This window comes from Ovis canadensis, chromosome 25 (assembly GCF_042477335.2).
Source record: "Ovis canadensis isolate MfBH-ARS-UI-01 breed Bighorn chromosome 25, ARS-UI_OviCan_v2, whole genome shotgun sequence".
Classification (NCBI taxonomy): Eukaryota; Metazoa; Chordata; class Mammalia; order Artiodactyla; family Bovidae; genus Ovis; species Ovis canadensis.
In genome coordinates, this window is record NC_091269.1 from 39701387 (window position 1) to 39729152 (window position 27766).

Below are 27766 nucleotides of genomic sequence, written 5' to 3' on the forward strand. Positions count from 1 at the left end.
ACAGCCCAACTCTCACATCCATACATGACCACAGGAAAACCCATAGCATTAGAATATATATTCCAGGATGCATCTGTGCATGCTGTCACTTCAGTTGTGTCCAACTCTTTGCAACCCCATGGACTGTAGGCCACCAATACTCCTCTGTCCGTGGGATTTTCCAGGCAAGAATACTGCAATAGGTTGCCATGCCCTCCACCAGGGTATCTTCCTGACCCAGGGATCAAACCGTGTCTCTTATGTCCCTTGCATTGGCAGGCAGAATCTTTACCACTAACACCATCTGGGAAGCCCATATTTTAGAATTCTTCTTCACAAAGTGGATTTGAGTTCTACATAATTCTTAGATCCTTCAAAGGTAGCCTTGGTAATGGGAATATTATCTTTATAATATTTATTTGCACTTTTTTATAAGAGATATAATTCATGCATTCTCCTTTATTAAATTAAAAAATTAGAAGAGCAACTGTTTTCTCATTTATTTAAACATGGTCCACTTGATTTTGCATAAGATATGAGGACTGTTGAATGAATTAAAGTAATTCGGGAGGAAAATTTTATAAAAATAGGCCAAGGAAAAATATAAAAAGAAGAAATGGTCAAAAGTGAGGAGCAGACAAAATTTAAGTAGATATAGGTATAGATGTATAGATATATACATATAAAGCCAAATTTCTACAGAATTGAACTGCAAATCCAGCTCAAATAAAACAGACTTTATCTACATGACATATTTTGTTTATCATACCCACACACACTGATTTCTCAAAGGAAAAGTGTCATTTCCCAGGCTTTTGTTAAAGAAGAAATTCTAGACATGAGTCTTATCGTGCAGCAAAATTGATGATATGAAAAACCTTGGTAGTTATAGTCCTTTAATAATGGAATAACAGAGACTGTATAGATTGTTTGTTACAGCAGTCTTCAATACTGGTCAATGTGATGGTGTTAAAGTATAGGTCTATTATCACCCTTTTAGGGTGGGGAGCAGAACAGAGTGGCCAAAGCACCCAGCTTTCCGATCATTTGGCTTGATTCAAGAAAATAACAAGAAGATATTGAGTAGATGAGCTGTGAATTGCAAGCTGCCTTGTAAGTACATCAATTCTTTCAACCTGACCTTTAACAAAAGTTAAAAATCAAGTGCTTTGAAATCACAAACTATGGCCTTGTTCTGTGTTGCTCATTAAAGAGAATTTATATACTTTACAATTACATAGGTAAATAACAATGCCTATTATCCTCTTGCGCAAGTAAATAGATAGTAGCTGCTGAGTTAGTGTTTAGTCATTCTACCCCTAAAGAGGGTTGAGGATATTTTTTTCAAAACTCTGAACTTGTTCCCTCCACTGATTCCGATTATATTTGACCTTGTGTATTGGAACTCCACTCTGCTTATATTTTAATTGATTGTGTCTAAAATTGACAACATGTCTTTTTAAAAAATATTGTCTAATTGGAAAGATATTTTCAGTTCAGTTCAGTCACTCAGTTGTGTCTGACTCTTTGTGACCCCATGGACTGCAGCACGCCAGGCTTCCCTGTCCATCACCAACTCCTGGAGCTTGCTCAAACTCATGAACATCAAGTCAGTGAAGCCATCCAACCGTCTCACCCTCTGTCATCCCTTTCTCCTATTTTCAATGTTTCCCAGCATCAAGGTGTTTTCCATTGAGTCAGTTCTTTGTATCAGGTGGCCAAAGTATTGGAGCTTCAGCTTCAACATCAGTCCTTCCAATGAATATTCAGGACTGATTTCCTTTAGGATAATGATCTCATATCCATACATGACTATTGGAATTCCATTATTAAATTACCAGTGGGCATTTTGTTTTCCTCTTATTAATTTTCTGAAAATGTTACCTGAACAGTTTGTGACTTACCTGAAAATCTTATCTATAACCACATTTCAGTAACTTATTATTCAAATCTTTACTTAAATGTCATTTCCTGACACAAAAGTTGACGAATTCCTTTGTTCAATGTATCTACCCATGCTTTCTCTATCCTCCCACTGGCTGTTATATTCTTCATAGCACTTTCTGTAGTATCTCTCCCCCTAAGTAGAATGTAAAACCTGTGAGAGCAACAATCTTTAGAACCTAAAACAGACTCTGACACATAGTAGTGCATCAGTGAATATTTGTAAGATCAGTAAATTTTAGAAAGCTGAATGAATACGTGAATAAAATTGTTAATGTAAATAACATGTGCTGACTTCTTAATTATAATAGATAGAGAACTCTCTCAGTTGTGTCTGACTCTTTGCGACCCCATGGACAGTACCCAACCAAGCTCCTCCATGCATGGGATTTTCCATGCAAGAATACTGGAGTGGGTTGCCATTTCCTTCTCCAGGGGATCTTCCCGACCCAGGGATTGAACCCTGGTCTCCCACATTGTAGGCAGACACTTTACCATCTGAGCCACCAAGGAAGGCCATTATTAATTATAATAATGAATGGTAATTGCAAGTAAACATATTTTAGCACACCAAAATATTTACCCCTGTTTCCTCTAATAATTGTAAGATATGAGCGTTGGATTTTACCAGAATTTTAAGCATAAATAAATGTATTAATTATTTTATCTGACCTTTCAAAATCATATACTTTACAACTATACAGCCCAATTCTCCTGTGTATTTGGATAAACCCTGAGGGTCACCTTTAAACATACTCTTCATTTCTATATGCTGTTATTTCATCAAGGGTGTTCACACCTACACTTCACAGTTTTTAATTTGTTTATATTAAACATATATAGATTAATTAGTTACATACTTTTCAAAAATATTAAAATTTTTCTTTCTTGACCATTTTTTCTTTTACTTTGGGTATGAGCTATAAAATGGTCCATGAAATGGGTGATCTATTATATTTAGGCAATCAAAATGTTATCCCTTATATTAGCTAATTTGATTGACATCATAGTTAATATAGATGATATATATAAAACATTTTTGAAATATCTGTTTTAGATAAATATTTAAATTTATAGAGAAAAGTTTAAATCTAATGGAAATTAGCTTTTTAACTGAAGAAATAAATATTGTCCATGTTATTTGAAGACAGTGTATGTATATATGTCTATTACATTACTTACCTTTCAATGTATCCAAGTAAAATTTGAGATATCTTTAACTACAGGAAAATTAAAATAATATGTACTGAGATACAACTAGCACAGCTATCTAATCTATAGTTATAACATTATACATAGACTCCTCAATCTGGAACACACATTTCTTTGTACTGGACGTAGTGTTATTTCTTCACATTTGCCTTAATATGAAGAGAACCTTAAGGACAAATGACATTTAAGTTATGCACCAAAAGAAAACAGCCACTCTACTTTTGTACTGGAGGATGACATGGCCCTTAGGTTTTAATATAGATATCTTATTTTGACATGTTCAATAGGATCTATTTTATCTTTCCAACATGCCAATCTCTTGTATTGTGTTAATGCCAATAAGTTGCACTAAATATGACAAAATGTCTGGCATACTCGACTGGGCTAATAAAAATTTCCTCAGTTAAAAAAAAAAATGTCTTCTCACTAGGGTTCAATAGATAGCCAGAGATATATACATATATGTCTTGTACTTGTTGATGTGTTGTAAATGAAAAGAAAAACTCTTTTTTTTTGAATATTGCAATTTGGAAATAATCTTTTATTACACACTGACTTGCCATATGAGTTTAAAGTGCAATTGAGAAAATTTTAAATGGCAGATATTCCTCTCCCATCCACTGAGCCTATTAATACACATATGGAAGCACAGAGAATTAAAATGAGGCAGAAAATACTGGATGTTTGTCTGCTTGCTGCTACTTTTGTATATTGCATTGGAAAAAAAGAAGTTAACCTCTTTGCTTCCACTTCATTTTTCACTTATTGTAGTGACAGAGGAATTAGCTGCTATTTGTGTACAACTTTGAAGCTGAAAACTTGTGTGAAATAAGAGAAAGTGCTTCAGTTAGATTTCAGATGATGTAAACACAGCCCAGTGTAAATTATCTCCTCGAACATCTGCTCTCTCTTTCCAAATTAATGTGTTGGACATGAGGACATGAGCTCATTTGAATTCCTTTAAAAATATATGTTTCATATGCCTATTTTTATTTTTTAAGTTATTTATTTTAATATATTTTTAGAGTTCTGTTCTATTAAAGAAATTTACTCACGTCTCATATATGTATGTTTTGTAATGACTGAACTTTCCTATCTTTTATAATTTGTCTCTCTGCTCAAAGAATAAAAAGCTAAAAGAATAGACTATGAAACAACTGACAAAGCTAAGAAAGGGCGAAAAAAAAAGGAAGTATTGGTTAGCCCTAACTACATTGCCGTCTACACATGAAAATATCTAATAAATAAAATAACTTGCATAGTATAATCTTTGAAGTCTGAAATAATCACTAAATGTAAGAATAAACACAGCATTTACTGATTATACTGTGCAGCACAGGAAACTATATTTAATATCCAATAATCTAGAGTGGAATCTGAAATATATATATATATATATGTGTGTGTATGTCTGTGTAACTAAAGCACTTTGCTGTATACTTGAAACATTGTAAATCAACATGTTTCAATTTTTAATTTATAATTTAAAGAAATGAAAATACATTTACTGATTAAAATTCTCAAAAATCAGTATTTCACTTTCTTCTTTTTGAAGTACATTAACTCCTTGGCATTATCAAGTTTCCAGTTTTAAAGTACAAAAGTAACTTCAAGATTATGGGATGTTTGTTGTATTCTAAGGTAACTTGATCTTGCCCATTGTGAGGTTTGTGAACAAATTGTAAACGATTTCTTCTACATTTGGAAAAAAAGTACATGTTTACCACTGTTTATTGAGTTCATAACAGCTTCCAGCTTCTATTTTTAATGGAAAAATAGCACAATCATGGGGCTTCCCTCATAGCTCAGTTGGTAAAGAATCTGCCTGCAATGCAGGAGACCCAGTTCAATTCCTGGGTTGGGAAAATCTGCTGGAGAAGAGATAGGCTATCCTCTCCAATGTTCTTGGGCTTCCCTTGTGGCTCAGCTGGTAAAGAATCCACCTGTAATGTGTGAGACCTGGGTTCAACTCCTTGGTTGGGAAGATCCCCTGGAGAAGGGAAAGGCTACCCACTCCAGTATTCTGGCCTGGACAATTCACAGAGTGTATAGTCCATGGGGTCACAAGAGTCGGACGTGTCTGAATGACTTTCACTCACTCACTCACTCATGTTGAATCCATGGTTCAATTTAAGGAATGCTACAATCTTAATAGGGTTTTCTCAGGTGGTACTGATAAAGAACCTGCCTGTCAATGCAGGAAATGTAAGAGGTCCAGTTTGATCCCTGGGTGGGGAAGATTTCCCCCTCAGTTAGAAATAGCAACCTATTCTAGTATTCTTGCCTGGAAAATTCCATGGACAGAGGGGTCTGGAAGGCTACAACCAATGAGCCTTCAAAGAGTTGGACATGATTGAGTGACTAGGCACATATACACACATGCCATCTTAACAATATTAAATATTTCAGTTCATAAATATAGGAGGTGTTTCAATTTGGTTGCTCTTCAATTCATTTCAATAATATTTTATGGTTTTCACAGTACAAATTTCATACCTCTTCTGTTATATTTGTCCTACATATTTTATTCTTTTTGGTATTATTGGAAATCGAAGTGCTGTTTTATATTTCCATTTTTAGATGGCTATGCCTAGTGTGTAGATATGCAATTATTCATTTTTGTACACTGATCTGGTGCTTTCCCAAGCACCACATTAGCAACTTTATGGAGTTCATTTTTTTCTAATAGTTTTTAGTGGACTCCTCAGGACTTTCTATATGCAACATAATATTATCTGTAAGTAGGACTTGCTTTGCTTCTTCCTATGCAATGTATCGGAGAAGGCAATGGCACCCCACTCCAGTACTCTTGCCTGGAAAATCCCATGGATGGCGAAGCCTGGTAGGCTGTAGTCCTTGGGGTCGCTAAGAGTCAGACATGATTGAGGGACTTCACTTTCACTTTTCACTTTCATGCATTGGAGAAGGAAATGGCAACCCACTCCAGTGTTCTTGCCTGGATAATCCCAGGGACAGAGGAGCCTGGTTAACCCCCATCTATGGGGTCACACAGAGTCGGACACTACTGAAGTGACTTAGCAGCAGCATGCAATGTATATGCCTTTTATTTGCTTTTCTTGCCAAATTAGTCTGACTGGAAACTCTAGTATAATATAAAAAAAAAAAAAAAGATGAGCATAAGTGGCAAAAAAAAGAAATCCTTGTTTTCTTTTTGATTGCAGAAGGAAACTATTTGGTCTTTCACCATTAAGTATACTGTTAGCTGTGTATTTTCATAAATGACCTTTGTCATGTTGATGCCCTCTCTCAGTTATACATACTTCCAATTTCTAATTTATTCACTTTTCATCATGAAAGAGTGTTAGCTTGTTTTTTGTGTTTTTTCTCTATCCTTAGATGAGGAAATGGCAACCCACTCCAGTACTCTTGCCTGAAAAATCCTATGGACAGAGGAGCCTGGCAGGCTATAGTCCATAGGGTCACAAAGAGTTTGGATATGACTGAAGTGACTGAACATGAGCGAGAGCATTGAGTTGATCATGTAGTTTTTGTATTTTAATCCTCTGATGTCATATATGACATTCATTGGTTTCCTCTCTTAAAAGAACTTCACATTCTTGGGATAAATCCTGTTTGCTCACAGTGTCTGATCTTTTTAATATGTTGCTGGATTTGGCATTTAGCTTTAGGATTTTGTCCATATGTTTTTGAGATGTTGATAATTTTTTTCCCCTGTGATGTATTTGTTACTGATGTTGAGAATGAATTGAATAGTGTTTCCTCTTCTTTTATCTGGGGATAATATGTAAAAAGAATGGGATAAATTCTTATTTAAATATCTTGAAGATTTCCCCCAGTGAAGCCATTCAGTCCTGTTCTTTTGGAACTTTACTTTGTGGGAAGCATTTTCATTACTAATTCAGTGTCCTTATTTGTTAAAGGTCCATTCAGATTTTCACTTCCCTTTTGAGTCAATTTCAGTAACTTATGTCTTTGTAGAAATTTCTCTATTTTACCTAATTATCTATTTTTTGACATCCAGTTGTTCATAGTAGTCCATTATGATTTTTTGTATCTGGAAAGTTAGTAGTAACGTCTTCTCTTTCATTCCCATTTTTAATAATCTGAGCCTTTTTTCTCAAGGTCAGTCTAGATGAAAGTTTGTTAATTTATTGATCTTTTCAAAGATCAAGGTTTTTGTTTTATTAGTTTTTTCAAATGTTTTCGACTCTAGTTTTCACTCTAGTGTTATTAGCTCCTTCTTCTTTTATATTTAGTTTACTCTTCTTCACTCATTGTATCAAGATGAAAGGACAGGTGAGTGATTTGGGTCTTCTTAGTAAATACAGATATTTATAATTACAAACTCTTTCCCAAGCACCACATTAGCTACACACAATATGTTGGTTAAGTTTATCTTTTATTTTCATTCATCTCAATGTATTTTTAAGGTGTTTTGTAATTTCTTCTTTGACTTATTTGGAAATATCTTGATTTTTTTCCACATCTTTGCAAATTTCCTAAAGTTCCTTCTGTTACTGATCTCTAGTTTCATTCCAGAGTGGTCAGAGGACATACTTGACATATCAATCTTTTTAAATGTAATCACTTTTATGGTCTTGTATACAGTCTATCTTGGAGAATGTCCCCTATGCACTTGCAAATAATGTATATTAGGCTGTTGCTTTGTTTAGTGTTGTATAAAAATTTGTTATGTCTAGTTGGTTTATAATGCTGTTCAAGTATTTCGTTTATTTCTATGTAGTTGTTCTATCCATTTGAGAGTAGGTTACTGAAATCTTGAGCCATTATTTGAATTATATATGTCTCAACGAGATTGTGTTAATTTGTTTAAATATTTTAAGTCTCTGTTATAGCAGCTTGATTAGAATTATATTTATAATTATTCAATTCAGTTCAGTTCAATTCAATCGCTCAGTTGTGTCCAACGCTTTGCAACCACATGGACTGCATCTCGCAGGCTTCCCTGTCCATCATCAACTCCCAGAGATTAATCAAACTCGTGTCCATTCAGTTGGTGATGCCATCCAAACATCTCATCCTCTGTCATCCTCTTCTCCTCCTGCCTTCAATCTTTGCCAGCACGAAGGTCTTTTCAAATGAGTCAGTTCTTTGCATCAGGTGGCCAAAGTATTGGTGTTTCAGCTTCAAAATCAGTCCTTTCAATGAGTATTCAGGACTGATTTCCTTTAGGATAGACTGGTTGGATCCCCTTCAAGAATCGTCTCCAACAACACAGTTCTAAAAGCATCAGTACTTCAGCACTCAGGTTTCCTTATAGTTCAGCTCCAACATCCATACATGACTACTGGAAAAACCATAGCTTTGACTAGATGGACCTTTGTTGACAAAGTAATGTCTCTGCCTTTTAATATGCTGTCTAGGTTGATCATAACTTTCCTTCCAAGGAGTAAGCGTCTTTTAATTTCATGACTGCAGTCACAATCTGCAGTAGTTTTGGAGCCCAAAAAATAAATTCTGCCACAATCCATTTTCCCATCTATTTGTCATAAAGTGATGGGACCATATGCCATGATTTTAGTTTTCTGAATGTGGTGTTTAAGCCAAATTTTTCACTCTCCTCTTTCACTTTCATCAAGAGATTTTTCTTCAGTTCTTCACTTTAATCCATGAGGGTGGTGTCATCTGCATATCTGAGATTATTGATTTTTCTCCAGGCAGTCTTGATTCCAGATGTGCTTCATCCAGCCCAGTGTTTCTCATGATGTATTCTGCATATAAGTTAAATAAGCAGGGTGACAATATACAGCCTTAATTAACTCATTGTCCTATTTGAAACCAGTCTGGTGTACCATGTCCAGTACTAACTGTTGCTTCCTGACCTGCATACAGATTTCTCAGGAGGCAGGTGAGATGGTCTGGTATTCCCATCTCTTTCAGAATTTTCTACAGTTTATTGTGATCTACACAGTCAAAGGCTTTGGCATAGTCAATAAAGCAGAAGTAGATGTTTTTCAGGAACTCTGTTGCTTTTTTGATGATCCAATGGATGTTGGCAATTTTATCTCTGGTTCCTCTGCTTTTTCTAAAACCAGCTTAAATATCCGGTAGTTCATAGTTCATGTATTGCTGAAGACTGGCTTGCAGAATTTTGAACATTACTTTCCTAGTGTGTGAGAGGAGTGCAATTATGTGGTAGTTTGAGCATTCTTTGGCATTGCCTTTCTTTAGGATTGAAAGGAAAACTGACCTTTTCCATTCCAACTCCAAAACTGCTGAGTTTTCCAAATTTGCTGGCAAATTTATTGTGGCACGTTCACAGCATCACCTTTTAGGATTTGAAATAGCTCAACTGGAATTCTGTCACCTCCAGTAACTTTGTTTCTTGTGATAATTCCTAAGGCCTACTTGACTTCACATTTCAGGATGTCTGGATCTATCTAGGTGAGTGATCACACCATCCAGATTATATGGGTTGTGAAGATATTTTTTGTATAATTCTTCTGTGTATTCTCGCCACCTCTTAGTATCTTCTGCTTTTGTTAGGTCCATACATTTCTGCCTTTTATTGAGCCCATCTTTGCATGAAGTGTTCCCTTGGTATCTCTAATTTTCTTGAAGAGATCTCTAGTCTTTCCCATTCTGTTGTTTTCTTCTATTTCTTTGCACTAATCACTGTGGAAGGCTTTCTTATCTCTTCTTGCTATTCTTTGGAACTCTGCATTCAAATCTTTCCTTTTCTTCTTTTCTTTTTGCTTCTCTTCTTTTTTTTTTTTTTTTTTTAATTTTAGTTTTTTATTTTTTAAATTTTAAAATCTTTAATTCTTACATGCATTCCCAAACATGAACCCCCCTCCCACCTCCCTCCCCATAACAACTTTCTGGGTCATCCCCATGCACCAGCCCCAAGCATGCTGCATCCTGCGTCTGACATAGACTGGCGATTCAATTCACATGATAGTATACATGTTAGAATGTCATTCTCCCAAATCATCCCACCCTCTCCCTCTCCCTCTGAGTCCAAAAGTCCGTTATACACATCTGTGTCTCTTTCCCTGTCTTGCATACAGGGTCGTCATTGCCATCTTCCTAAATTCCATATATATGTGTTAGTATACTGTATTGGTGTTTTTCTTTCTGGCTTACTTCACTCTGTATAATCGGCTCCAGTTTCATCCATCTCATCAGAACTGATTCAAATGAATTCTTTTTAACGGCTGAGTAATACTCCATTGTGTATATGTACCACTGCTTTCTTATCCATTCATCTGCTGATGGACATCTAGGTTGTTTCCATGTCCTGGCTATTATAAACAGTGCTGCGATGAACATTGGGGTACATGTGTCTCTTTCAATTCTGGTTTCCTTGGTGTGTATGCCCAGCAGTGGGATTGCTGGGTCATAAGGTAGTTCTATTTGCAATTTTTTAAGGAATCTCCACACTGTTCTCCATAGTGGCTGTACTAGTTTGCATTCCCACCAACAGTGTAGGAGGGTTCCCTTTTCTCCACACCCTCTCCAGCATTTATTGCTTGCAGATTTTTGGATCGCAGCCATTCTGACTGGTGTGAAGTGGTACCTCATTGTGGTTTTGATTTGCATTTCTCTAATAATGAGTGATGTTGAGCATCTTTTCATGTGTTTTTTCACAGCTATTTGTAAGGCCTCCTCACATAGTCACTTTGCTTTTTTTCTTTTTTCTTTTTCCCGTTGGGCATGGTCTTGATCCTTGCTCCTGTACAATGTCACCAACCTCCATCCATAGTTCATCACTTACTCTATCAGATCTAGTCCGTTAAATGTATTTATCACTTCCACAGTATAATCGTTAAGGGATTTTATTTAGGTCATACTTGAATGGTCTAATGGTTTTCCCTACTTCCTTCAACTTGAGTCTTAATTTGTCAATGAGGAGTTCATGATCTGAGCCACAGTCAGCTCCCAGTCTTGTTTTTGCTGACCGTATAGAGCTTCTGCATCTTTGACTGCAATGAATATAATCAATCTGATTTTGTTGTTGACCATCTGGTGATGTCCATGTGTAGAGTCTTCTCTTGTGTTGTTGGAAGAGGGTGTTTGCTATGACCAGTGGATTCTCTTGGCAAAACTCTGTTAGCCTTTGCCGTGCTTCATTCTGCACTCCAAGGCCAAATTTGCCTGTTAATCCAGATGTTTCTTGACCTCCTGCTTTTGCATTCCAGTCCCCTGCAATGGAAAAGACATCTCTTTTGGGTGTTAGTTCTAGAAGGTCTTGTAGGTCTTTATAGAACCATTCAACTTCAGCTTCTTCAGCATCACTGGTCGGGTCATAGACTTGGATTACCGTGATATTGAATGGTTTTCCTTGGAAACGAATAGAGATCATTCTGTCATTTTTGCGATTGCGTCCAAATACTGCATTTCAGACTCTTTTGTAGACTATGATGGCTACTCCATTTCTTCTAAGGGATTCTTCCCCATAGTAGTAGATATAGTTATCATCTGAGTTTATAATTGTTAATTGTTTATATGTATAATTATAAATAGCACTGTATATTTGTATTTGTCATATATTAACCTATTTATTATTATTAAATGCTCTTTATAACTGTAACATTTATTTGTCTTAAAGTCATTTTGGCTGGTATCAGCAATGCCTTTTCACCCATTATAGTTGCTGTTTCTACAGTATATTTTATTCATCTTTTTATTTTCAACATACTTCTATCTTTGAATAACAAGCATGTCTCTTATAGACAGTATTTTGGACATGTGTTGTGTATTTTTTTTAATTCAATCAGAATTTATTTGCTTTGGATTATTTAAACCATTCATTTGTTGAATTCCCATCTTCTCCTTTGTGTTTTAGCTATATTGTATTTATTTTTGTTCTTCCTTTATGTTGTCTTTGGTATTCTTTTCCATCAATGGAGTATCTTTTAGTGTAATATTTTAATTTCTTAATGATTTATGCCATATTAATTTTTTAGTAGTTGCTCTAAGCCCTACATTATTATTGTTAGTTTATCAGAACCTATTTCATACTTGCATCACCTTTATTCCAGTGAGATATAAGCAGTATTAGTAAAGTTCTGTTACGTCATCCACATTTTTGTGCCATTATTGTTATGCACATGAAAAGTGTTTATATTGCAACCCAACAATGCATATAGTCATAATTACTGCTTTCTATAAAAGAAAGGATAGAAAGTATACATTTTAGGTGTTATTATATTTCCCTTGTAGTTAGAATTCTGGATTCTTTTCACTTTCTATTTCAGATTTAATGTCCAGTCTTTGGATAGCACAACTTTAATGCTGACTATAATCTCCCCACAATGATTTTCTTATGTTTTATTCTGTGGTGAAGAAGAGTAGTATAAGTATTTTTTAATTCCACATGAATAAAAATATTAATGAGAATATATAATTTAGAGCACAATACATATTTTATTGATAAAATACATTGATTTATCCTTTGACCAGAGACAATATATGTTTTATCAACATTCATCTTACAGTGAATTCATGTTCAGTTCAGTTCAGTTCAGTTCAGCCGCTCAGTCATGTCTGACTCTTTGCGACCCCATGAATCGCAGTACGCCAGGCCTCCCTGTCCATCACCAACTCCCAGAGTTCACTCAGACTAACGTCCATCGAGTCAGTGATGCCATCCAGCCATCTCATCCTCTGTCGTCCTCTTCTCCTACTGCCCCCATCCCTCCCAGCATCAGGGTCTTTTACAATGAGTCAACTCTTCGCATGAGTTGGCCAAAGTACTGGAGTTTCAGGTTCAGCATCATTCCTTCCAAAGAAATCCCAGGGCTGATCTCCTTCAGAATGGACTGGTTGGATCTCCTTGCAGTCCAAGGGACTCTCAAAAGTCTTCTCCAACACCACAGTTCAAAAGCATCAATTCTTCAGCGCTCAGCCTTCTTCACAGTCCAACTCTCACATCCATACATGACCACTGGAAAAATCATAGCCTTGACTAGATGGACCTTAGTTGGCAAAGTAATGTCTCTGCTTTTGAATATGCTATCTAGGTTGGTCATAACTTTTCTTCCAAGGAGTAAGTGTCTTTTAATTTCATGGCTGCAATCATGTTACTCTTTAATAATTCATTTGAGGAAATCCTATGTGTGAGATGTACACAGCATGTCATGTATAGAGTCTGAGTCATCTCATCGGAATTCATTTTTCACATTTCTATTTGGATTGGCTGTGACTTGGGTTTATTGTTTCTAACATATAGTCCCATTTGGACTTTTGATAATGCAACTACCCCTCTCAAACAAATGGGACATGGGAAAATATAGCTGGCAAAAGAATAAGGCAACTTTAATACTCCCAAACACAAACAAAAAGATTATGTAATGCATGTATATATTACAATAACATGTTACTAAACATATTAGGAACTTTAGCAAATCAAAGAAACCTGAAATTGCAGAACACCAGGCGGTTTGGCCATTATGCTAGTGACATCCATTTCCTTCACTGCTCTAACCACATTTCTTCTGCAAAGAGAAAACAGTAGGATGCTGATTGCTTCTCATACTTTGTGGTCTTGTATCACATTTTCAAAGAAAACTGTCCTTTTAACTGTAATTTATAATGCACTATGTAATTTACTGCTACAGTGAGCATGCAAAAAGTATTTGTTTAATTTGGAATTTGGGGACTGCTGAGCTTTGACCAATTAGTGTGGCAAAGCAGAAACCTTTTACTTTTGTTGAAACTCCACATCCCACTATCAATATTTGAGCAAATAGTTTCAGTATGCAATTTAACCATATGTCATTTCCTCCATAAGTTGAATCTATTAATCACAGTTTTGATTCCTATTTATGAAAACAAGCTCTTTATGATGACTCATATATATATCTTAACTTGTGCTCCAAGTATTCCATAATAATTACCCATTTTCTTTTTTACAGAAGATGAACAATTTAATGACAGTGATCAATGGTTTTGGTTTTCCTACATGCTAAGCTAATAAATGATAATAGAGGTGCTATCTATTTGTGTGTGTGTTTGTCTAAGTATATGTTTCTCTGTCTTTCTATAAGTATATGTGTATATATATGTATATGTATGATATATATGAAAATACTTGTATCAATATATTCATATAGTCTGTGAGTGATAATTAATCCTATTTTAAACTGACTGTACCTAAGTAATTTACAAAAGGAGTGAAAAACATTATTTGAGCACCTACTAACAACCCAGAATTCAAGTATCAATATCTAGTGAAGCAATACTGAAAACCTCAAGACTCAAAAGCATTAGTAGCAAATCAAGATTGCCATTAAGGATTGCTGTTTCCCAGTTTTCCTCCAGCAAGTCAGGGCCCCGGCATATATTTCAGATTTTGTGTGCTACTCAGTATTAGGGAGCTCTAGTCATTTCAGTCTGTGGACATCAATCACCTTCATTTAACCCCATTTGTGACCCTTTGCCCTCAGGAAACCCAGCAAACCAGCTTCAGGCTGGGTTAATTCCACTTCTTTGATAGGATTTGTTTTATGCAGAATAGACACATGCTCTTTCCTCCCCTTTTCTGCTTCTATCTCCTCTTCTGATGATTTTCTGCTCTATCTCCATGTTCAATATTTCCCAATCATCACATTTCTCACTTGAGTTAAGTTTCTATTTTATTTTTTTTATCACTATCTTATAATCAGATTTCCCTGATAGCTCCGACAGTGAAAGTGTCTGCCTGCAATGCTGGAGACCCAGGTTCATTCCCTGGGTCAGGGAGATCCCCTGGAGAAGGAAATGGCAACCCACTCCAGTACTCTTGCCTGGAAAATTCCATGGACTGGAGCCTGCTGTTCATGGGGTAGCAGAGTCTGACACGACTGAGGGACTTCACTTTCATTTTCACTTTATAATTGTTAAGGATATCAGAGATTTCTTAACCATGAAGTAAGGGATGTTTAGTCTGTCTTCAACAGTTTTCTTTAACCCTGGAGCCTGTTCCCTTCTGACTGGTGAAGATAAGTCTTTCCTGTTCCTGGTAAATTTTTCACTTTTTATCAGTGTTATCTACCTTACTTTCACTTCTCTGAATGCTCATTTTTTTTTACTCAGACTGAGCAAAATATAGAAGCATATAACTTAAATATACCTTCTAAAACCCATAGGGGATGAATATTATTATCCCAATTTTACAAATTTTATAATTCACTTAGAGTCAGGCTATTAATAAATGATGGAATTCTAGCCATATTCTATCTTATTTCAGTATCTAAACTCTTTCTGCTAGTTAATTTCTCAAGATTTGATTTAGTCCTCTTAGGTTTCCTCTTCCATCTCCCTAACTCACACTTTTGAATTTGTTGCCAATCTTTCATAGTAGTATCTAGATGTAATATATTTTTCTTTTGAAGAATATGTGATATAATCAATTATCTTAAATTGTGTATATATACCATGTTTTGTTTTCTAGGAGGGTTGTATTATAAAAACTCAGGAGTCAGGAACATCTAAAACATTATTTTTTAATTAGTAAGATTTATAATAGTACCACGATAGGTGAGCACAAAGGGTGATTTTATGATCCTGATTTTTATCAGGAGACATCATTTCAGGAACAACTTGCATATCAGTGTTGCTCTACTTGATGAAAACCCCACTTTAAACCCTGAGTCCTTGAGTGTAAGATTGCAGCCTCTTTCTTACAGTTTAGAGCTTTCAAGCTAGGGCATTTATAGAAATGAGAAATTTAAAATCTTCACAAATAAAATATACCTCATATAACAAAGTCACTTATATGAAGATTGGAAGGCACCTCTGCTTTAAGAGTTCATTTGCTTTCCTGATGCCTCAGAGGGTAAAGAATCTGCCTACAATGCAGGAGACCCAGGAAGACAACCTGGAGGAGGGAATGGCAACCCACTCCCAGTATTCTTGCCTGGAGAATTCCATGAACAGAGGAGCCTAGTGGGCTACAGTCCATGGGGTCGCAAAGAATCAGACACGACTGAGGGATTAACACTTTCACTCTCTATTCTGTTTGCTAGAAGAAATTGTTGAGGAAAATCAGTATCTTTGTAAGAATAGCTGAGTTCATATCTCATTTAGGAAGTGTATTGTCACTCCATGTTCATTATAGCATTATTCACAAAGACCAAGATATGGAAACAGCCTAAATGTCCTTTGATGGATAAATAGACATCTATCTAACTATCTAGTTATAAATATAAAAGAAAATATCATTCAGCTGTATGAAACAAGGAAATCCTGCCATTTGCAACAACATGATTGAAACTGGAGGGCATTATGCTAATTGGGATAAACCATATACTGTATAATATCACTCTTATGTGAGATCTAGTTTTAAAAAAGGCAAATTTTATAGAATAGAGAATAGAATGATGGATGATGATTAGGAGGGAAAAGGGAGGGGGAATTTGTAGGTCTTAAAATGTACAAGTTTTCAGTAATAGAGATGGTGATGGACAGGGAGGCCTGGCGTGATGTGATTCATGGGGTCGCAAAGAGTCGGACACGACTGAGCGACTGAAATGAACCGAACTGAACTGAATGCACTACATGGTGACTATAGTTAATGATGCAGTATTATAAATTTGAAAGATGCTGGGACTAAAAATTAAGCATCCTCACCACAGACAAAAATATGTGAAGTTAATTACATGAGGTGGTAAATGTGTTAATTATCTTAATTGCAGTCATTATTCCACAACATATATGTATATCAAATAAACACATTGTATACCTTCAGTTCAGTTCGGTTCAGTCCCTCAGTTGCATCCGACTCTTTGCGACCCCATGAACCGCAGTACACCAGGCCTCCCTGTCCAACACTAACTCCCAGAGTTCACCCAAACTCATGTCCAGTGAGTCAGTGATGCCATCCAGCCATCTCATCCTCTGTTGTCCCCTTCTCCTCCTGCCCCCTATCCCTCCCAGCATCAGAGTCTTTTCCAGTGAGTCACCTCTTCGCATGAGGTGGCCAAAGTACTAGAGTTTCAGCTCTAGCATCAGTCCTTCCAAAGAACACCCAGGACTGATCTCCTTTAGAATGGACTGGTTGGATCTCCTTGCAGTCCAAGGGACTCTCAAGAGTCTTCTCCAACACCACAGTTCAAAGCATCAATTCTTCAGTGCTAAGCTTTCTTCACAGTCCAACTTTCACATTCATACATGACCACTGGAAAATCCATAGCCTTGACTAGACGGACCTTTGTTGGCAAAGTAATGTCTCTGCTTTTGAATATGCTATCTAGGTTGGTCATAACTTTTCTTCCAAGGAGTAAGCGTCTTTTAATTTCATGGCTGCAGTCACCATCTGCAGTGATTTTGGAGCCCCCCAAAATAAATTCTGACGGTGTTTCCACTGTTTCCCCATCTATTTCCCATGAAGTGATGGGACCAGATGCCTAATGGCTTTTTAATAGCAGCAGTGATTTATATTATTCATGGCTTGTTCACCATTTTAAGAATTATCATGCCACTGGTACTGCAGTGAAGACACTTTATTAGTATTATCATGCTCCTTAATAATCTCCATTCTGTTGACACCACTTGATACTATTCTGGTGATTTGATTTGTCATCAGCAGTTCCATAAGAAATGTCTTTGTATTCTGAATTATAACCATTGACATTTACTTTGTTATTGTCACATTAAAAATAAGAGCCGACACAGGACCAGAGTGCAGGGTTTTAATCTTTTATCAAACAAATGACATAATCTTCTCTGGAGTGTCCACCTAGTCTGTAAATGACTCAATTTGAAGGCAGTAAGACAAAAATCTTACTTCTGGGGATGATTATTTTATGTTAACTGTATAATTGTCAAGTGTATCCTATGCAAAAAGTCTGATTAACATAAGTGACAATTCCATACTCTACAGAAATATATTTTTATCTGTTTATTTCCATGATATATAGAAATATATTATGAAAATTAAGTTCAAATATAAAAGAATGAGACCCTTCAAAATCATCAGTTTTTACATCGGATTAACACAGAGACTGCCAAATATTGAGGTGGTAAAGAACCAAAATATGCAACGTGTTATATCTCTGATGTATCAAAAAATGTATATCAAATCATTGTACATGTGAAAGTTATACTCAATACGCTTTTTTTCTCAACACATTTTTGTTTTGGCACATTTTCCTTAACGTTGGTCCCACCTCTTTCTTTTTTTTTTTTTTTTTCTGTTTCACATATGATATTAGACATGTTTCAATGCCATTCTCCCAAATCATCCCACCCTCTCCTTCTCCCCCAGAGTCCAAAAGACTGTTCTATACATCTGTGTCTCTTTTGCTGTCTCGTATATCGGGTTATCGTTACCATCTTTCTAAATTCCATATATATGCATTAGTATACTGTATTGTGTTTTTTCTTTCTGGCTTACTTCACTCTGTATAATCAGCTCCAGTTTCATCCACCTCATTATAACTGATTCAACTGTATTCTTTTTAATAGCTGAGTAATACTCCATTGTGTATATGTACCACAGCTTTCTTATCCATTCATCTGCTGATGGACATCTAAGTTGCTTCCATGTCCTGGCTATTATAAACACTCAATATGCTTTTTTCCTCAACACATTTTTTTGTTTTGGCAAATCTTCCTTAACATTGGTCCCATCTCTTTCAACAAGAGAAAAAAAGGCCAAAGGCTTTCAATCCCTGCTCCTCATCAGGCAGGAAAAACTGGAGGCTTGAAGTCTTCAGAATTGAGTCCAAGGTATACCAAGTTGAGAAATCATTCACATCAGTGTCTAAAGTGTGTCAGTACCAGTAATCTAGAGATTGGTGGTGAATTTTCTTCATTTTCTAGATCTGATGACCTAGCCTACAATGTAATTCTGTAAGACCTGATATTCTTCCAAAATTTTTGTTACACTTAAGCAAAGTCTATTTCTGATGATTGCAATAAAGAGCTTCTCTGGTGGCTCAATGGTAAAGAACCGACCTCCCAATGTAGGAGATGCAGGTTTAATCCCTGGGTCAGAAAGATCCCCTGGAGAAGGAAATGTCAACTTACTCCAGTATTCTTGCCTGGGAAATCCCATTGAGAGAGAAGCCTGGTGGGTTACAGCCCATGGGGTCACAAGAGAGTTGGACACAACTTAGTAACTAAAATAACAATAACAAATCCAATTATACATTGATATCTACTTAACTGCCTATATCAGAGATAACACTCCAAAGGAGAATCTAATATTTTACTTTTTTTATTTAACATCAAGAGGAAAAAAAGAGCTTGTTATGCTATGAACATTAAAATTCATTTTTCTGGCTGCATACCAAGAAGAAACATATTATGAAAGTTCAACTCTTTTAGATGATGTTATATATGTCTCTTTTCTTAGATACCATATCACTTACAAGTCTTTTCAAGCCTTCAAATTATTAATTTTAGTTTACAAGAGGAAAATGTCAACCTACATCAATGAAAACACATTTACTGGCCAAACACTGTTAAGAATAATGTTTACCTTTGTCTAGGAAAAGATGATCTAAAACGACACTTTGAACCAAAGCATTTTTGCAGAATATTTGCTATGGTTTCTTTTATTGGACCAAGACATATATCCCAAAATATTAATATTAGAATTACTTTTCAAATTTATCTCAAGAACCTATGTAATACTGAGGTTTTAACCTGGATTCAGTATGAATATGCATTCCAAGCAGAACATATGAGGATTAATTTGTGGCTTGCCAAATTTCTTCAAAATTGAAGCATTTTCATGGTATTGAGAACTAGTGCACTCTATATTTAAAATCTGAGTGTGATATTATTCTTTTAATCATTTAAAAATGTTTGCTCTTTTCTTTCTTGGAGGTGCATGTATAGTTTAATCTTTACCATCAAGCAGTCCCTAATATAGTAGAGTGGATCTGGCAGGAGCTAAAACTTACCAGAAAATATTTTTATTGAATTGTTAGGCTTGCATTAAATCTTAGTACATGATTTCAGAGGAAACAGAGAAAAGATGAGGGTAAGAGTAAGACAACTGACGAAGGGATGACAATATAGAGGAACCAACCAGTTTTAGGAAATAGCAAATGATGTGACTGAAGATAATGTGGAATAGGAATAACAGGGAGAAATAAAGTATGACAGTGGTTTTATTTATTTATTTATTTAGGATACTGGATTCCACTAATGATCTGAGAGAAATTATCTTAATCAGAAAAGACACAAATTCTATCTTGTGAAGAATTTTTCACCAGTATCATGTCCATCCATGGACTCAAGAGCACTTAGAGCTTTTTATATTATGCTATGATATTTATTTTTCATCTTATATGCACTTGAAGATGTGAGTGATTTAAATGAGACCACATACATTAATGGGACCAGATACACTAGAATGCATGAATAATTTAAATGGGAACAGGGATGAGTATGATGTCTTTCTGCATCCAATCACAGTAGCACAAGCATTCAGCCATGCTACTTTCTAGGTTATAGCTTCTCATGAGATCAGGAAGTGATAATTGACATTATCTCATTACTATCTGTATTATTCAAAACACTTGCCTTATTGCAATGCCTTGACTAAACTCTTCTGTTGTTAATCACCCCTAGTATTTCTTCTCTAGTCTTTGGGCAAAGGGTACTGCTCTTTTCTTTTGAATTATTTCATCTCAATTATGGACATAGACCCTTTTCTCTTTCCTGAGAGAAGAGCCAATGCCAGACTGTCATTTTAATCAACGTTTAATGAAAGGATGCAGACAATGAATGGGAATTATGGCACACGAGTAAAGTAAAACATCTGGACAAGCCTTGGGTCTCTTTCAGTCAATCTCTTCCTAACAACTCTAGAATTGCTTCAGGGATCTAGAGGGCTTGGAATCTGGACTTACATTTATTTTATTGCAGAAAAAAGCAGGTTCTCTTTTATTCCCTATCCTAGTAGGTTGACTGACATGAGGAATACTGACTCAGTTTAGGTGTGTAACAGCAGTCAAAGAAAGAACTCATCAATTCCTTTCTGGGTGTGGGGGAAAGGGAAACTATTCATCAAAGAGCACAAACTTTCAATTGTGGGATGAGTAAGTTCTGAAAATCCAATGTACAGTATGGTGATTATCGTTAATAATATTGTATTATATACTTGAAATTTGCCAAGCAAGTAGACTTCATTTGAATACCACAACAATAAAAGGGCTAACTACAGAATGCTATGGCTATGTTAACTCATTTGCTTGTTGTTATCATTTTGCACTGTACACATATGTTAAAATATCACATTGCTTTCCATTCGAAGTGACTTGGGAAAGTCACACCCTTTCAAATAACTACATTTGACAACATGGAAATCATAAAAATAATTCTTAATTTGTACCATCCTTGCAAATTTTGGGGAGATAATGCCTTCTAAAATAGGCTAAAGTATTGTTGAATATTATTTGCTAACATCTTATTTACAATTTTTTTAGTTCAATTTAGTAAATATAATTAGAACAAACTTTTGGTGGTGAGGAAAATAAATGTGAAGAACAAATTTTGTTCTTCTGAGTTGCTGCCTAGGCATTTTACAATATGATAACCCTACTCACCCCTAGAGTCTGGACATTTAGATAAGAATTTGAATTTAGGATGCCCACCATAAATTCTTGCTTTTTCTTTTCCTGGGCACTTTTGCAAATTGTATCCATTCATAGTTAAGCAAGGGAAAAGTTAGTGACCTTTGCCCCCACCATCTTTGCCTCCTTCTCTGTTCTCTGTCTTCTGCTCACTTCTGACCCTAGAGGAAAACCTCAGCTCATGGAGGGGATCTTGTCACTTTTTCCTTCATGTGGATACCCTGAAAATGTGACTTGCATCAAAATGATCCCGTGGGTTTCATTTCCCCACAGGGGAAGCTTGGAAACAGAGTGAGCTACTTGCTCACCATGTGTGGGTGGCTTTTGCCTCCTAATCAGGCAAATCAGAATCTGCATATTCTTAATGTAATACTCCATATGTGCGTCCCCTAAAACAGTTTTTCTGGGAGCTAACATTAATCATTGTATTATCAACATAATTAAGTTTCATAAAATTAATTTGTAGTTTTCCAATTTTTTTCTCTAAGAGACAGAGTACATTAGCTACTTGTTCCTTGAATATTAAAGATAGGTCTTTAATTGACACTTCAGTTAACTTGATTTTTTTATTTTTAGACTTCTTGGGTCAATAGCAGTAAAATTTATTTCCCCAAAATGTCTATTTGACATTACATTGATATTCAAATTAATTGACATAAGCTCTGTGGGCTATTTTGTTTGGCTTTCAGTTATATTGGCATATGTCTCTTTTTTCTCTTCCTTTCCTCCCTTTTTTCACAACTTTATTGAGAAACAAAATGACAAATACAATTGAATATATTTAACGTATACAATTGAATTAGACAAGGCTGTGGTCTGTGTGATTAGATTGACTAGTTTTCTATGATTATAGTTTGTGTGTCTGCCCTCTGATGCTTCTTGCAACACCTACCATCTTACTTGGGTTTCTCTTACCTTGGATTGAGGTATCTCTTCCTGGCTGCTCCAGCAAAGTGCAGCTACTACACCTTACCTTGGACCAGGGGTATCTCCTCACAGCCGTCCCTCCTGTTCTTGAACATGGAGTTACTCCTCTCCGCCCTCCTGCGCCCACGCAGCCACCGCTCCTTGGACGTGGGGTAGCTCCTCTCAGCTGCTGCCCCTGACCTTGGGCAAGGGGTAGCTCCTCTCCACCACGCTTCTGCGCAGTGGAGAAGCGTGGCTTGTGGCAACTGGCGCACTTCTGCCGCACGGTCGGTATTTAACTTATACATAGAGTACATCATGAGAAATGGTGGGCTGGAAGAAGCACAAGCTGGAATCAAGATTGCTGGAAGAAATATCAATAACCTCAGATATGCAGATGACACCACCCTTATGGCAGAAAGTGAAGAGGAACTAAAAAGCCTCTTGATGAAAGTGAAAGAGGAGAGTGAAAAAGTTGGCTTAAAGCTCAACATTCAGAAAACGAAGATCATGGCATCTGGTCCCTTCACTTCATGGGAAATAGATGGGGGAACAGTGGAAACAGTGTCAGACTTTATTTTTGGGGGCTCCAAAATCACTGCAGATGGTGACTGCAGCCATGAAATTAAAAGACACTTACTCCTTGGAAGGAAACTTATGACCAACCTAGATAGCATATTCAAAAGCAGAGACATTACTTTGCCAACAAAGGTCCATCTAGTCAAGGCTATAGTTTTTCCAGTGGTCATGTATGAATCTAAAAGTTGGACTGTGAAGAAAGCTGAGCACTGAAGAATTGATGCTTTGAACTGTGGTGTTGGAGAAGACTCTTGAGAGTCCCTTGGACTGCAAGGAGATCCAACCAGTCCATTCTAAAGGAGATTGGTCCTGGGTGTTCTTTGGAAGGACTAATGCTAAAGCTGAAACTCCAATACTTTGGCCACCTCATGCGAAGAGGTGACTTACTGGAAAAGACTCTGAAGCTGGGAGGCATTAGGGGCAGGAGGAGATGGGGACGACAGAGGATGAGATGGCTGGATGGCATCACTGACTCACTGGACTTGAGTTTGAGTGAACTCCGGGAGATGGTGATGGACATGGAGGCCTGCCGTACTGCGATTCATGGGGTTGCAAAGAGTTGGACACGACTGAGCAACTGAACTGAACTGAGTCTAGATTGGGAAGAACTATTTAAACGTAGAAACAGCAGAAGAAGTTATAAACAGAGGTGTACGTGCTCAGTTGCTTCAGTCATGTCCAAATCTGTGCAACCCTATGGACTGTAACCTTCCAGGCTCCTCTGTCCATGGGACTCTCTAAGCAAGGATACTGGAGTGGATTACTGTGCCCTCCTCCAGAGGATCTTGCCAACCCAAGGATCACCACCTGGGAAGCCCCATGAACAGAGGTATAGTCATATTAAATAAACAACACTTGAAACATTATGTAACAATTAAAGGTAAATAATGTGTTACTTAAAATATTTTCAATAAATATGACAAAGGATTAATATTCTTAATATCAAAAATGCTTTCAAATTAATAGCCTTTTAATATGTCAATATATAGATGGGTAAAGAGTATAATAGAATCAAGAAAAAAGATGCTGAAATAACTTGTACAAATAGAAATATATGTACACATTCCCAAACATGTTTGTAATAAAATAAATGTAATTATAAGCATTATATTTCACTTGGAAAAACATGAAGTTTTTAAATGATATTGTGAATTGTTCAAAAAACCCCAAAATAAGAGGGTACATTTTTCACTCTCCTAGAACCCTAAGGTATAACAAGCTTTTTGAAGAGCAATATGACTTTAGGTATCAAAATAACAATATGCATAAACTTGAACTAAATAATTTAAATTATAAGGATTTAATTTAAATTAAGTTACAACAAAAAATGCTATTAATCTCTTAATTATTTCTCACCATTAAGAAACAAAAACTAAATGCTTAATAAGTAAAACAATTAAACTACTCAGATAAAATAGTTTAACCATTAAAAAATTTATGAGGCATTTTTAGCTCCAAAGAAACAGTCACTCCCATCATTACAACAGTAATTTAAAAATACCTCTTGGTCTCATCAGAGAACTGAGGTTGCAGCACATGTTATTTTCATGAAATCTGCAGAGACAGGTGAATCCAGGAAAATCACATCTAAGTACATAGATTAAAGTGATTGGAGCCATAAGATGGTAGAAGCACTGAATGGTAAGTTTGTCTAATTGCTTTGGATTGAATACAGACTATCATGAGAGGAAGAAACTCCTAGAAGCCACAGTGTTGGTGGAATGCAGGCAGCAAAATGTTCATGAGATTTACCTTTAGGAACTCTACTAGGTTCTTATGGCTGAAAAACTAAGAAAGGGCACCTTTTCATTCAATCAACTAGAAAGGAAGAAAAGCCATTTGGAAATACTACAATATGATCACATTGTATATAACAAAGGCCTACTCTCTGGGATAAACACTTTACCAGAATTGTGTTCCAGAGTCCGGACAGGTGTTCCTCTCACTGCACCATCTTCTATCCTTCCCATTTTACCTAAGTTCAAGACCAAAGTGGGATACTCTATAAGAATAAATATTTGTAAGGGTCACAGATATGAACACAATAAAACCCAGATTAACCTAGAATGCTTCCTTCTCCCTCATCTTACCACTTTACCACCATACTGAGAGTGTTCCAGTGTAATAGAGGATTACAGCTATTATCTCTGAGGAAACAGTATATAAGACCAAAGTCAAGACAGGAGACAAAAGCAAAAACAATGGAGGATTTTGAAATCTCTAGGAGGTACAGCTGAGCTTCCCAGGTGGCCTCAATAGTAAAGACCCTACCTGCCAATGCAGGAGACGTAAGAGTGGCAGGTTCGATCCCTGGATTAAGATGATCCCCTGGAGCAAGGCATGGAAACCCACTCCAGTATTCTTGCCTGGAAAACCCATAGACAGAGGAAACTGGTGAGCTATAGTCTGTAAGTTCACAGAGTCAGGCATGACTGAAGTGACTTAGCACGCATGCAGGAGGTACGGCTACTGCAAACATTAAGCATGGCACAACTCTTAGCCAGATTTTTTAAAAGCATATTGGAAAGAGACAAAGCAACATTAGAACCAGACCTGGGTATGACAGGTAATTTTACACACAGGAATTTTAAAACACTTAATATGGTAAGGGCTCTAATAGGAAGAACAGACTCTATCCAGGAGCAGGCACTATTAGATAGATGAACATTCTAAGAAAGAATCAAAAGAAAATGCTAGAAATAAGAACTGCCTACTAGAAATGAAAGCAACCTTTGATAGGCTCATTAGTTGACTGAGTATGGTTGAAGAAAGAATCAGTAAACTTGAGATAAATCAATAGAAATTTTCCAGACTTAAATGCAAAAAAAAAAAAAAAAAGAGAGAGAGAGAGAGAGAGAGAGACTGATAAATGCATAACTGGAATGCTAGAAAGAGAAGAGAGAACAAACGAAATATTTATAGTAATATTAGCCAATGACTATGCAAAATTAATGGCAGACACCAAACCACAGATCTAGAAAGCTCAGAAAACACTAAACAAGATAAATGCTAAAATATAAGCATACATTTATCTTATTTACATTGTAGAAAATTAAAGGCAAAGGAAAAAAATATTGAAAGAAGCAAGAAGTCAAGAATAAGGGTAAGAATTAAAGTGGATTTTTCATCAGAAACCATAATAGCTAGAAGAGTTGTGTGAAAGGTGCTAAAAGAAAAAGCTGTACTAGAGAAGAATTCTATATCCAATAAAATTATTTTTCAAAAATAAAAAGCAGATATTTTCTCAGACAGACCAAAACTAGGGAAATTATTCATCAGATCTTTCCTGCAATGAATATTAAAAGAACATGTTTGGGGGGAAAAAAAAAAATATATATATATATATATATATATATTAAGGGTTAGTCGCTCAGTCATGCCCAATTCTTTGTGGCCCCCTGGAGCCCTCTGCAGACCACTAGGCTCCTCTGTTCATGAGATTTTCCAGGAAAGAATGCTGGAATGGGTTGCCCTTTCCTTCCCCAGGGTATCTTCCTGATCCAGGGATCAAACCCAGGTCTCCTGCACTGCAGGCAGATTCTTTACCGACTGAGCTACAAGGGAAGCTACAAGGGAAGAAAGGAAAAATGAAACTCAAATCTAAATAAAGGGAGAGCAATAAAGAATAAATGAAGATAAACTCATTATTTTTCTCATTCATAGTTAGCCTAAAAAATAATGTCTAAATTTTAAAGTAGCGACATTTTGTTCAGTGATTACAGCATATGATAAGTAAAAGGAATGATAGTGATGTCACAGGGAGAGAAGAGAAGCACCAAAACTTCATGTAAAGTGGTACAGTGTTATTGTAAGGTGGACTTATATTAGTTACAATGTGCATTGGAAATCCTAGGGCAATCATTAAAGCATTTTTTAAAGTATAATTACTAATACTAAGAGAAGAAGTGAAAGGAATAAAATGCTTGATAAAAATGCTCAGATAAAAGCAGAGAAAGAAGGAAAAAGAAAACAAACAACAAAGGCAATGATTAAAAACCAGTCACGAAAAGGATACATATTAATCCTACTATTTATGAATAATCATTTTTTCTATGATACCTGAATGAAATCAGTTTATTCTGCAAGACCAATGCAAAATGTGTGTATATTTCAAGGAGGTGGCATTCCATTAAGATCTGGAACAAAATAGAGGCAGAAAGTCCATTCTAAAGAAGATCAGCCCTGGGTGTTCTTTGGAAGGAATGATGCTAAAGCTGAAACTCCGGTACTTTGGCCACCTCATGTGAAGAGTTGACTCATTGGAAAAGACTCTGATGCTGGGAGGGATTGGGGGGCAGGAGGAGAAGGGGATGACAGAGGATGAGATGGCTGGATGGCATCACCGACTCGATGGACAGAAGTTTGAGTGAACTCCGGGAGATGGTGATGGACAGGGATATCTGGTGTGCTGTGATTCATGGGGTCGCAAAGGGTCGGACACGACTGAGTGACTGAACTGAACTGAACTGAAGAGGCAGGAACGAAAACTTCCTAACTTCTATGAGGCCAATATTGCCCTAGTTAAATGCCATTAAACTAGATTAAACCATTACAAGAAAGGAAAACCACAGACAAATATCTCTAGTGGATAGACAAAAAAGTGATTTTTAATAATATATTGAAAAATGAAC